The 14,115-nt window shown below is 32.1% G+C and overlaps 1 protein-coding gene and 1 non-coding gene across 2 annotated transcripts in view; both read right to left on the bottom strand.

Annotated features, from left to right (window-relative positions):
- Positions 1-14,115, bottom strand: part of LOC111003991 (acyl-CoA:lysophosphatidylglycerol acyltransferase 1) — a 227,721-nt gene that overhangs the window by 50,095 nt on the left and 163,511 nt on the right. The gene's annotated exons all lie outside the window — the stretch shown is intronic.
- LOC123690032 lies at positions 13,483-13,685 on the bottom strand. Its single transcript, XR_006750868.1, has one exon. It is a non-coding gene; the product is annotated as a small nucleolar RNA U3 (small nucleolar RNA).

The following is a 14,115-nucleotide window of genomic DNA, read 5'->3' on the forward strand; positions in this document are numbered from 1 at the left end:
TGGAGCATGGTGTAAAGATTGCATCTCCTTAAACCAGTTCTATAAAATATTTTTTTTAAGTACCTAATAATGTTTGTAATAATTAATTCATTTTTACACACTTATTTATAGTTACATTAATTTCGACACAGATACATAAAAATTATGAGAGATGCAACGGGCGGCTTTGTCGCTAGAAAGCGATCTCTTTCAGGCAAATTCACGAAAATATGATGAGTAAATTGCGAGAAATGCATAACCAAATCTTTAAAAAAATATAAAACCTTAATATAAAATAATAAAAAACATATTAATAAAACAAACTAAAAAGCTAATCTCACTTCTTCGTGAATGGCGATGCAATACAAAAGATAAGTCAAGATTGAGCAAAATACCAGACCATAACCATATCGGTTAAGAAATGTTTATGCAGTTTTAAAAGATGTTAGTGAGCTAGCCAAGGTAGGTTATATGTAAAGATTATTGGCGTAAAAAGTTGTTTATATTAAGTACATAATTCAGTTTTTAATTATACTATAAATTACAAAATAACGCAAACCAAAAATTTGCATAAAATGATGTGGAATGATTGTCCTTATTTGAAAGCTAAAATGTATAATTTTGTAATTATTTAATTGAAATTCATTAGCGCTATATTTGTACTTGATGTAATGTTAATATGTGAGTGTTTAGTGTGTTCTTAAATACCTTATAACAAGCAATTATTTGATACTTGTGATTATCATTATTACCCCACATTTACACCACGAATATAGGGTATATTTCAAACCATCAAAGCACACCCGAATTAGGTACTATTTAGTTAAATGTATTTAATTTTTCTTATTGATCTTTTCATTTGGTAAATGTTTGAACCTTTTTGTATATTCCATGTATTCCATCGTTGGTTCATTATCTCCAGAATAGCTTTTTTATCTATAATTTATGTTCGCTGTTAACGAAATAAATAAATTAATTCAATAATATAACCAAGGGAGTAACCCATTTTGCATATACAAGTCTAAAACATTTATACTGTCGGAAGCAATACAACATAACCAATCATTTAAAATACTCTCATGCTTACGTCAGTACAATCAAAATAAAATATAACATTCGCACCAGTAGCCTATAATTACTATAAATTAGTTTTGAAAAGTTCTTTGTTCAGTCCCCCAAATAAGACACCGTGTTAACTTCCCGAAATATCTTAAATGCTTTAACGCCCTTTTACAAAGTAATCGTATTTACTCAATTTCGATTACATGAAGTGTGTCACTTCAAAAGACCTTGTTAACATGATGGCAATTACCTAAATTGAATGCCTATATGTATATTGAATTTTTTAATTGAAGTCTTTTGTGAAGGTTGTTTGGTCTGTTGTTACCAACGTAAAGAATATTGTGCTTTTCCAGAGAATAAATCGATCTTTGATCATTCGAACCACTGAGCTAGCTCAGAACTCCCAGTGTTTGATGTCGTGATGCTGCATATATCGTCTAAAACAAATTGATACTGCTATTCAGAGTTTGATGTCATCGTACTAATTGTAGCGAGATTGTGAATACTGTTGCTTTATATTTGACACTGGAAGAAACTAGCGTTTAAGGTACAGGCTAGGCCTAGTTTAAACGCTAGTGCTCATAGATGTATATTATATATAAGGTTGACCACAATGAATGTTTTAATATATGTAATGTAGTATTTGTTTTTGGGTCAAATAAAGAAACTTTTATTTTTTATTTTTTTAATATTATGTATTGTAAAATAAACATACATTTTAATTCAATTCATTCGTTCATTAATAAAAGAATATAATGCTGAATTGAGCATACGTAAATGTTCATTAATAAAATGTTTTTAATTAATACAAGTTAAAATATTTTGAGATGAGTTTATCTTCAATCACACATTTAAAAGTTCGACTAGGGATACCCAGGTGGTTCGATATTCGAATCCCGGTTGTGCACCAATTGATTTTTTACGTGCTTGTCAGCAAGTATTATGCTGCCATACAGACCATAAAAATATGATTATAAAAAAAAATATAGAAAATAATTATAACATTGTGAGAAGGCATCTCTTAGGTGAAAATATTGTAAAATGGGTAAAATACAGAAGACTGATTATCATTGACTGATTGAGACTATATTAACTATGAAAATGATCATAAAACATTTATACAAATAAGGGTTATATACTTTTTCAAATCTGGTTCTTGTAATATAACATTTCATACTAATTAAAACAACCTACGTAGCGCTACGCTCATTCTACGAATGTGCTACACAAGTTGCTACGTAAAACATACTTATACAATTAAGTGAGGAACTAATTAAAACTGTTATTATCTAGAGACAATAACTATGCGTTTAATACGCGGACAATATTAAAATCATGCATTTTACTTTGGTTTTCCCCTTCAGAGTCGTTGGTTAGACGTTCACTTTAAAATTTAAGCACTATAACTATCGGGCCTTGATGCGACAGAATTTCAAACTAAAGTTCTAAATTGTAACTCCTACACTATTTTTTCTCGGTCTTCTGTCTCACTCTCTCTCAATCGAGCTCAACAGCTCTCTCCCATTTCTTCGACAAAAACGCTGCACATATTCGTGACGTTCCGTAAAATTTTAGCCTCATGCGCCTAAAGATGTTTCACTTTAAAAAACTTAATTCCTAATAAAATAATGAGTATTATGATTAATTCAAAAATACCTAATACAAAAGACAATTTTTTTTATTAATTTTTCAAATATTTTACCTGACATTACAAACATTTTCCGTTTATTGATATATCATTTGTCTTTACAAACACTGATATTACCTATCACGGAATTCCCTTTTAAATCGGTATAAACTCAAAGTAATACGGGTCAAATTCGCGCCAAAAGTTTTATAGTGGACAACACAATATATTTTATTGCTATACAATTAAGGTCGATAGTCGCGTAAAAATGTCCAACTGTCACAGCCCGAGGCACCGCCGTTATTGGGAGTTTTCGTTTCGTCCTTTGTATGAAATCTATTTCAGTTCGATAAAGTTCGATGGATTTTAGATGAAAAAAGTGTAAACAGGAAAGTTCATCCGAATCTGTGATTCAAATCAGCAGCGATACGGGTAAAATGTAAAATTTGGAACCTTTTACGATAGAATTCGGGTTTCCCGAAACTTAATTATAGACTTCGTAAATATTTTTCTATTTTAATAGCTTTTGATGCTCTTTTTTGTATTTTTCAGAAAGGTTTGAAACAGTTGAAGGATTGTTAAAAAAGTACTGTTGTATTCATTCGGTATTCAATTTAATTGGCTCAGTTATTTTGTTTTAATTAAATACTGAAAAAAATTCATTAAAGCATAATTGCTGTACATCATTATTATATAATAAATTCTCGTACTCTCTCCATTGGCAGAGATATATTATTACAATATTATGTGTAATTAAACTAATCATTAACACATAAACATTATTTGCCTTGAAATACTAAGTCACTCTTCTTCTTCTCAGATCTCACTCACTCTTATCTTCAGTTGTGACTCTATCAAATGCAATTCAAAAAAAGAGTGGCGGAGACTGTATTGTCAGTTCTTCTCTTCCCTTCCATGCCTTTGATTTGAGAAGTGGCAGTAAATGTAAAATCAGAAGCATTCAATGTAATTTTTTTTGACGTTCATAAGTGTACATTATGTTACCTACATGAATATATGATTTTTGAATTTGACAGGCCACACATTGGGGTCTAACTCTGAATCTCATCTTAATTATAAATTACGGAACAACTAACTATTTATTATAACAATGTAAATTTAGATGAGCAAAGCAAAAACTGCATATAACAAAAACCATTAAAATAGTGCAAGCTAGCATACATTAATTAAGTAGATTAACACACATTGTTCGAGTAATTGTAAAATTGGAAGCGCATCAAACTCCTGCAAAATCCGCTTAAACCTAAAAAACTCTACCGTGCATCGTTCCAGTATCTCTTTTTAAACCTGAAAACGTTTGCGAATTTTTACTCTCTAAAAGGAAGTAAGAAAAATTACTTAAAATACAATTCGTAATTATTAATTCGAAACTCTTAGTACGGGCTACAGTCATCGCTACCATAATTTAGGTCTACAATAATTAGGCATCAGATTTATAAATCTGTTTCGTGATTATTTGTATTTTCTAATGGGCAAGTAGGTGACCCGCCTTCTATGCCTGGTACATAGGCGATGCCTTTTACGTGTTGTTTTCCTTCACCATAAAAGTCGATTATCACAACCGGGAATCGAATGATCATTCTCGCACAGGACAATACGATAGTTTACTTGCGTTTTTTTTAAGTCAACTATATAATTACATATCTTTGTAGTACCTATACAAATTAACTTTGTAGTCTTGTACAATCGTAAATATTGTCAATACTGATATAACCATAAAATTAGAGAATTAGAAAATTATAAAATAGCGAAAACGAGTTATAATACATTCAAAGCGTAGTACTAAGTAGCTTTAATATAATGTATCTTATATATACATATTTAACACTAAGCTTATATAACGTTGGATACTAATGATTAATTACAATACTCATTAAAATTTGCAAATCCTATTTCAACTAAGTCACTGACATCACCTAGAAGAAAAATGAAAATCGGAAAGTCTAATAAAAAAACCTGAGCCCTTTGAGTTATAAGCCTTTGAGTGAGTTAACGCCTATAAAGCCTTTGTTCCTGAAATTTTATTTTTTCCTTTGTAAAGTTTCTGCGAAGTTATCGAACCTCAAATAAAAAGCGGCGAAAAATGAAAACGGTCTCGTGCGCTCATCTGTAAATATTCTTATCATCCCCCTAGTGATGAGAATTGCAAAACATTTCAAATAATACTATCATATCTGAAATCCAGTTTCTGTCATTAGTGCTATGTAAGTCTTATTGACACGGCGCGGCGTGTAAGCAGTGGTTTAGTAGGACTTGTATTCCTGAGATCGTAAGTTCGATCCCCGGCGGTGCACCAATGGACTTTCTGTCTGTGTGCGCATCTAACACTCGCTCATACAGTAAAGAAAATATTTTGAGGACAGAAGCATTTCAAATCCATAAATCGACATGTGTGAGACTTACGTCTACATCTACGTGTCTATGAAATAATTTTTTTGTAGGCACATACTCTAACCTATTTGTACAACAGTGATTAATGTATGATATACATAGATTACAGGTTACATAACTTCAAATAATAAGGTGGGTGAAAATAACCTTTCAACGTAGTCTTACTAATAACTGAATGCTTCATCGAAGCAGTGTTTCTGTTTTATGTAAAGAGATTTTTTCAGGAAGAAATTTAAATTATTAACGGAAAACATCTGCGTAGGATAAAAAAATATGCAAACTTATTTTCCGATGATTTGTGCACGTTAAGAATGAACGAACAAACATTGAAGTTTATCTATTATATAAGTATTGTCCTCATATGTTGCCATTGAATTATTATATTCCAAAGTTAAAAAAAAATGACACAATCTAAACGATCTCATAAAAAATTTCTTGTATTTCATTACGAGTAAATTATGTATTAAAAAATTTGATGCATCTCATATATTTATATAAAAGCTCCTAATAATACGAAAAGCTTTAGAAATCATCGTCTATTAAACTTAAACCACGAAGCTCGAATGTTGAATTCCAAATAGATTCATCAAACTGCCGAGGTAAAGCTGCATTTTTTCCATCAATTTTGCGCGACCATTATATCGCTTAATGGACGAGCCGGTTATCAGGTTGGCGCAGCTTCGGCTCTTCGGCCTAGACCCAGGCACGTATTTTAGCACCAAGGGCCCAATAATGAAATGTGGATTGGTGAGACAAAAGTCAAAAGACAAAATTTATTTATTCATATAGGTAACATAAAGTTCATAAGAACGTCAAAAAAATAAATATTAAATGAATTTAATGAATTTACATTTACTGTCAGTTCTCAAATCAAGGGCGTAGAACGGAAGAGAAGAACTGGCAATAAACTACTAGATAGACTGCTTTCATTAGGCGTTGTCTAAATCATAATACCACTATTTATTATATTTGCATTCCGTATTTAATTCAAATTCAAAAATCATTAATTCATGTAGGTAACATAAAGTACACTTATGAACGTCAATAAAAATATATTGAATGCTTCTAATATTATATTTACCGCCCAATTTTAAATTTAATTTAGTTCTATTCTAACTATAATGATTAAAAGAGAGAGCTTAAAAAAATAACTTTCGCGAATGCATAATTCGCGAAAGTTATTTTTTTAAGCTATATATTTATAGTATATCGATATTAATATATACTTAGTACAAAAATATAGAAACCACGTAGTTTATATCTTTACAGAATTATTGAAAAAATAAAGATCTCTAGAAAATCTTGAATTAGGACCGCTGCGACACGAAGCATTGTTAGAATTAAAATGGCGATTTAAAACAGCAAATCGTTCCGGTTCTCTCACGTATGTTACTTCACTGAACAAAATATGTTAATTACTCACAGAAAAAAATCACAGCCATGATTTGAACTCAGGCCTTGGAGGCACTGCATGGTCACTGCTCAAAACTTTAAACTCAGAGGCCCCAAACATAACAATATAACTATGACTACCAGTTAGCTAATTGCTTTTCACGCGGGCTCAATAATCAATATTCTATTCACCGACAGGACGATAGCTCCCTTGTATTTAAATCAAAATTGAATTTAAATAAAAGGGCCCCAAATTGATGTTCATTTCAAGTACCTACATTCAGTGTTTTAGGAGTAAATTTAATTGAATTTTAGATTGCATTCCATTCAAGAGCCATACAGCGGCTTGTATTTCATTTTTAAAGTTATATTTATTCAAATTAAATTTATGTATAAAAAGTATTATGTCACAGATCAGTCACCAAAAAGGTGGAAACGAGCCTTTAAAAATATATACTCTAAAGTCCAAATGAAACAGTTGATGCCAGCAACTAAATTTTCACCGAAGATGTGCGTTCAAGGTGATTTCTCGTAATTGTGCCTAGTTCTCCTTCCCGTAAAAGTTACATACAGTAGTACTCAGTAGTTACTACAGTAGTCTCGTTTAAGATAGAGTAAGATATATATTATATATATCTCTCTCACGGCTAGCATGAACAATAGCAGCTGGAAACAGTAAAAAAAGGTGGAATAATGTGTGGGCGAATGGGAGAAAACTGCTCAAAAGAGAGATGGTTTCAGGTCTTTCCCAGCCTAAACTGTACAAGACCTTCTCTTAAAAATACTCTATATAAAGCCTATCTATCTTTTGTAAAAGCAAATAAGACTTAATTAATAATATATCTACTTTGAGTGCGTTCATAGCCAGCGAAAGACTAAAGCTATATATTATCCTTTATACAAACAAGTAATGGCCGTATACAATCGTGTGCTATAAAAAATAAGCAATTCTACTAATGTAATGGTATATGAGTGGTAATACTCGCTCGGTGCTTAGATAACATCTATAATTACTCCTGGTAAATACTGGCCGGCGCCAATGTTTAGTATCGACTATAATTTGAATTGTAATTAATATCAGCTACTTTTTTATGCTTGTTTATTTAAAGCAGACATTATTCACACAACAACACGCTTGGGTGATAATTTATTATATATTTATATACAGAAATAGATGTATATATTGTGAACCAATTTAACATCTTCACATATAGTTTTTTAAATTAGTAAGAAAAAAAAATTGTATGTAATATACCGTATATAAACAATGTATGACTTTATACTTTGTATATATATAGTATATACCTTTTTTTTTTTTTTTTTTTTATTGAGGGGAATGCATTTTCGCACAGAGTGTGGGACTCGCTCTTAAAGCCCTACCCACTAAACCCCTCCCACCAATCACGTCACTGTTGGGGTAACTTGGGCTCGCGTTAGCATTCTACCAAGAGACCCCGTGACTGGCTGCTGCAGCAACCATTTTCCATTACATTGACATCGCCTGAGAAGTCTTTACAGTAGGGTTGCAATTTCTTGAACCTAACACGTGATTCGCCGCCATGTTCTCGCTTGCACATATAACACAATGTGGTGCTTCGTCACATCTGACAGATTTGTGTCCCGCTTTTCCGCACCTATAGCACACATTGCTACGGTCCTCCGTGGATGTGCATGACGCCCGTGTGTGTCCTAATTCCAAACATTTATAACAGCGCAATGGGGGTAATTTTAGAAGAACTACCTCCACCAAACTCCATCCTATTATGCACTCTCCTTCCAGAATTATTTTTGCTATTGCAACTGGGCAATGAACAAGCACACTTCTTATTCTGTATCGCCTTTCAATGTCTTTACACCTTATTAAATCTGCTGCGCAGTTTGCTTTTTTCGACAGGGCAAAAAAGAATGTTGAATTACTAGACCACTTGTAATTACCACTCTCGGCCTAGAACGTATTGCTACGTTCTAAACCTACACAGTATCCTTTCTATAGTTCCATGCCCTCTGCATACTATAGAAATTCAACCGTGCCCACCATGTACGGTTTAAGCACTCGCCCGGTACCGTACAACCCTACCAAAGGCCGAGGATAAATTGAAAACTTATCCTCGAACCGGGAATCGAACCCAGTACCCCTCACCACAGCGGCCACATACAAAGACCGCTAGGCTATGAGGCCCCTTATATATAGTATATACCTATTATTTAGGTTGTAGAACGAAAAATAAAAAATATAGTTGACATTGAAAGGTTATGAATATACATACTTCATTTATTATTATTTAATTTTATGTCAAAGCTCTCCTTGCTGTCAACACACTCGTGGCGACCATATCAATGTCAATAGTTAACTCATTATATATTTTTAAATATTAAAGATAAATGTATTAAAAGCCTACTCTTTTAACATAGTCGTGCCTATCCCCACTATAATAAAATAAATTATAAAAACCTGACTATTAATTTTATTAATTATAATTATCAGTCGTGTAACACTTTACCGATGCCTAACAAAATATATTACTTTAAACGCCTTCTCGCTACCCCAGAAATTGTATTGTGATTCTTGAGTTATCAAAAACTACTCAATTAAAACGCAAGGTTTTATATAAAATATAATAAAATCCAAATAAAATATTCAACGTTGTAACAATAAGTCGGAACGCAGCCAGTTAGTGAATCTAGGTTGTTAGTAGGAGCAGGCTCTCGTGTAGATTACGTAACAAGCGTTTGCAGAAAACATTATGTATGTCAGCATGTTTAACTGTTTATTTAAGCTGCATACTCGATTTATTTTGCGTAGGTTTTAAAAGTAGTTGTGGCCTATTGGGTTGAGCGTACATTACGTATCACGTGAGATTTTACTAAGCCCATTTATCGAGTTCAAATATGACAAGAGGAGGGGGAGGGGCTTAATTATATTAAGGCCCTATTTCACAATGTATGGATAAAGTACTAAATAGCTATGCAACACATCGCCATCTGTTAGAATTGTATCAAATAATAAACAAATAATTTGCAAAAAAATTGCTACTATAATTAAAGATCTAAGCTATCCTATCTCTTAAGTTGGACCAGACTGCTCACGGTGTGCCAATTTAATTTAAAATCGGTTAAGTAGTTTAAGAGTCCATCGCGGACAAACATCGTGACAGGAGATTTATGTATATTAAGATGTTCACTGTGGTTAGAATTTCAAAATGAGATTCCCACTTCCGGTTAATAACGATGAAAGCCGAAAGCACAATGTAACATCAGTCCATTTATTATAATGTTCTGTAATACCAGATGCCTCAAGGACACTACACATGCCGTCTGAGAGATTTGTTATTGAATAACAAAACCGCTGAGGGCTGTCCCCCGACACCAAGAACTACCCTCGGTTTATGCAAATGTTATGAAAATCTGCCCTTGTATGAGTGCTTCACAGTTGGGCTGCTCTCCTGGTACTGATACGTCTATTATCCTAATCCTAAATCTAACTCTAAACGTGATTTTTGATTATCAAAGGTATATAAAAATTATACAGAAGAAAACCTACTCTTAACTTTTAACGAAAATTCTTAAAAGGTCTTCTTACCTGTAAGAATCATTAGTATTAATTTTTATATAATCATTTGTATCAAAACAACTAAACCATATATTGAATTACATTTTTCCTTTGTATGTTCAATACAATAATTAACTTAAAAAAACGTAACTTAAATTTATCATTAATTAATATCAATGTGTCTCTGTACTATTGTCTAAGTATGTTCTGTGTTCATATAAAACTAATAATGTTGAACGCTTTTCTGTTAAACTTCAGGTACCGACCCTGCGTAAAAAACAAATTCTTTCCCAAAAGCCCCTTATCCAAGGGATCTAAGTTAGTAATTAAAAACGTCATTCAAATCTTCTAAAAAACATCGAGTAAAGCTCCACGTTAAATTCCAGTGTGACGTCCAACGAATATTCAAAAGAATTTCCAATTACTTCCATAAGACCCGTGGGAAAATCTGCTTAAACAAATGAAAAAAAGAATAGGCTTTAAGACGACGCTTCGTAGAAGTATGTATATCAGAAATAGGTCATTCAACTTCATTTCTTAATTTTAAAACCATGTTTCACTACACTCTGTGAGAACGGTAGAATTCCTGTAAATTGCAGAAAACTAACGTCCTAAAATGTATTTCAAAGTTCTACATACCAACATATGGATTTTAATATGCTTGCCCACAAATACTGTTCACTTTTCCAGAATAAAAAAGTACTAATTTGTTTTGTTTTTTTAATTTTTCTCCCTATATTAACCTTCCTCAAAACAAAGAATTCATCTTCAATGTTCGCACTTAGCAACAACTTATTTTTATTTATAACAACAACAAATAGAACAAGCACATCAATGCAAATCTTGACATGAAAGACATAATAATAATTGCAATAAATGCAGCTCCTCCTTATGTTTCAATGATTATGGTAATGCAAAATTGTATCCCCCTGTGTTTACATATACAAAAGAAACAAAAGCTAATCCATAAATAATGAGAAGGGCCTGAACCGTCATTATTTCAAAATTACCCCTACACGTTCTAATTGATTTGATATAATTTTTGTTTTACAAATGTGTCGGTCCCAGAAACAAGATATTTAAAGAAATTTTATATTTGATGGAACATTGTTCATTTTAATTTTGTCATATGTTTTGCCATATAACCAACATTTTTAGTTTTAGCAATATGGAAATTAGATTTAATTAAAATATTTAGGAACACTTTTCTTACGAAGAAAGACTTATTGAAATCGGCAGAATCGATTTTATTTGTTATAAACATACAAATAAAATCGATTAACAGATCCTTTTATAAAATTAGTATGATAATTAGGTGTGGTCTGGAAACTTTTCTACAGCAATGTTGTAGTCACGTCAATCACACAATGATTATATCAACAAATTTAGGTACACATTTGATAAAAGTATGTATGTATATCATATTCAGACACTCAGCCTATCTCTGTTAAAATATAGTTCACATCTTTAAACAAGACATATACTCTTTCTGTACAACTTTCAGACGTTTTTACCAGCTAAATGCAAACGGTTTTTCATTTAAATTAATCGCAGAAATTTATTGAAGTGTTTAGGTTTTAGTTTGTAATTATTTAAAGCCATACAAAATTCATATTTAAGGTAATTTGTAAATAAGTTCCAATTGATAATTTAATTATTAAATTTTAAGGTTAGGTATTAGGTTTATTAGAATTACTTTATGTACAATTTGTTTAAATTAATAAAGTTGTAAAAATCTTACTTTAACATAAAAAAATATACTTAATTTATAATATTCCAGTTTAACAAATTAATATACAAGAGGACCAATTCAGAAAATCAATGCCGCAATTATCCTCAACATTTCTCTTACCTCGTTAAAGTCGAATCTAAAGAGATATATCATACTCTACGGAGTTATTTGGACTGAAATCGCTTTATAAGTAATATTTATTACGCAAACTGCTCCGTAATTATTTAAGAAGCTCACAACCACTCCCTCCCGCTTCGAACGTGGCGAAGAATTATTTTAAACAGTAAGTCATATAACAACAAAAATAACGAATATTATAGCGATGAATGATAAGGATACAAAAATCTGAGGCCATTATTTTCAGTAGTACTGGTTATTTTTCATTGTCATGTCACTCTTTTTACACAAAATGAACCTTACGTGAAAATATACATTATAGTAGGTGCTATGCTAGGCTTTGAGGGAGTACTCCCAAGGCAGATTCAGTCCATTCCAAAGTTCGCAAAAAAAGCAAAAGAAAGTGTCTTGTGAAGCGGACTGTGGAAGACTTGCAGCCATGCTGCATGGTGCTAAATGAAATTTTGAGTTAATACAAACGGTGTTGTATCGAGATTGAAGGGATAAACTCAACTGTTCAGAACACTCTCCATAGTACACATAGTACACTAAAATACGCATTGAGTCTCGATGGCATAGAGAGAGAATCAAGCCGATACATTAGATGATTAGAGATTGGCAATGTACTGTGACCGAACCGACTGATTTTACTGTTCCTATCAGACTGTGCTAAGGGTCTATTAGAATACGTGGATGAGTAAACTTGGTGCTCATATATTATGGTATGCAGGTAATTTAATATAATTAGTGTGCGTTACTTATGAATACTCGAAATTTTCTTACGCGAGCTGAGTTATTTTAATATATTTAGCGGTATGGAATGTTTGAAGAAAGTCTTAGACATGTGTACATGTATTACCGTAGTCAATCATGAATATAGTCATAATCATAATATCTTTATTCATTTAAGTAAACATGTACACTTATGAACGTCAAGAAAAACAAATTAAATTAATCGTAAATTTACATTTACCACCAGTTCAACTTGTCAAGGAGGAATGGAATACACTAAATTTAAAGCATAAGTTCAGAAGTACAGAAGAAACCAAACAAAAGCTATTGATGCACTATCCCATTGCAAAAAAAACTTGATGACGCTCATTAAAAGAGGAAATTTAGGTACTTTGGTAGCTTGTTGATAGAAAATAATTTGAAATACTATTCAAAAATATTGTATCGCTGTAAATGTTGCCAATTTATAGGCTCTTAATTAAAGGGTTGCCATAATAAATAAAAATACGCCCTTACAAATAACGAGACGCAAAGAAAATGAATTTGTCTGAAAGTTTGTTTTACAGCGGAGGCGGCGCTTGAAAAGTTTTAATATGAAAACATGAAAGGCAAAATACTTTTACGTTTTATAATCGACTTTTTTTCATTCAAATCAGAACGCAAAATATATTTCTGGCTCTTCACTATTTAAACGCTTGGTTTACTTATTTTGGTAGATTATTTATATAGTTTTTAAAGAGGAAATAGACCTACATAAAAATTCTTTGAGTAACAACTAACAACATGATTAAACATAAAGTTTATTTTGATAAATAAATACTAAATGTAAAATTATACTGTCTTTGAGACAGTTTCATCATTAATTAATTATAATTTAAAGCCACTCAGACAGCGACAGTACCCCACGCTTCCTCGCAAGCGAGGAAGTGAACGATCATCGATGGCTGATGATTTACATCATCGCCAGCCTCACGCTCAGAGCACCGCGCCACGTCTCTTCATCATGGCTGAAAGTTTCCCACGTATTGTGAGAAGTTGCGTGAAGAGCTTACTATAGAAATGATCCTATGAAGTAAGGTCATGTAAAATTAAAATTATTCGAACAATATATGTAAATCAAGAAGCAAATCGCTAGCGCGTTTTATTCGATAGCAGGCACCATCTATCGGCGATATATAGCATTATTATGTTAACGACAAATCTGGTGTTTACCGCCACCTAGTTGTATAGATCTGTACTAACAGCTTGCGTAATGACGACAACATTAAAGAATATTAATATTTTCTGTATTAAAATACGCACATACAAATTGCTGTTAAGATTCAACAACGTGAAAAATGTTATAAAACGAAGACTATTAAAATTAATTGTTCAATCTTTTTAGAGCTTACTCAGCAAAGTACACGCGGCAGCAATCCTTTTACAGAGATGAATTAACGTCATACATTATAGTAAAGCACCATTCGACACTTGCCCACAGCTCGTCATCCGCCCTTAATCAAGAGAATCTCG

The sequence above is a fragment of the Pieris rapae genome, chromosome 19, assembly GCF_905147795.1.
Source record: "Pieris rapae chromosome 19, ilPieRapa1.1, whole genome shotgun sequence".
Lineage (NCBI taxonomy): Eukaryota > Metazoa > Arthropoda > Insecta > Lepidoptera > Pieridae > Pieris > Pieris rapae.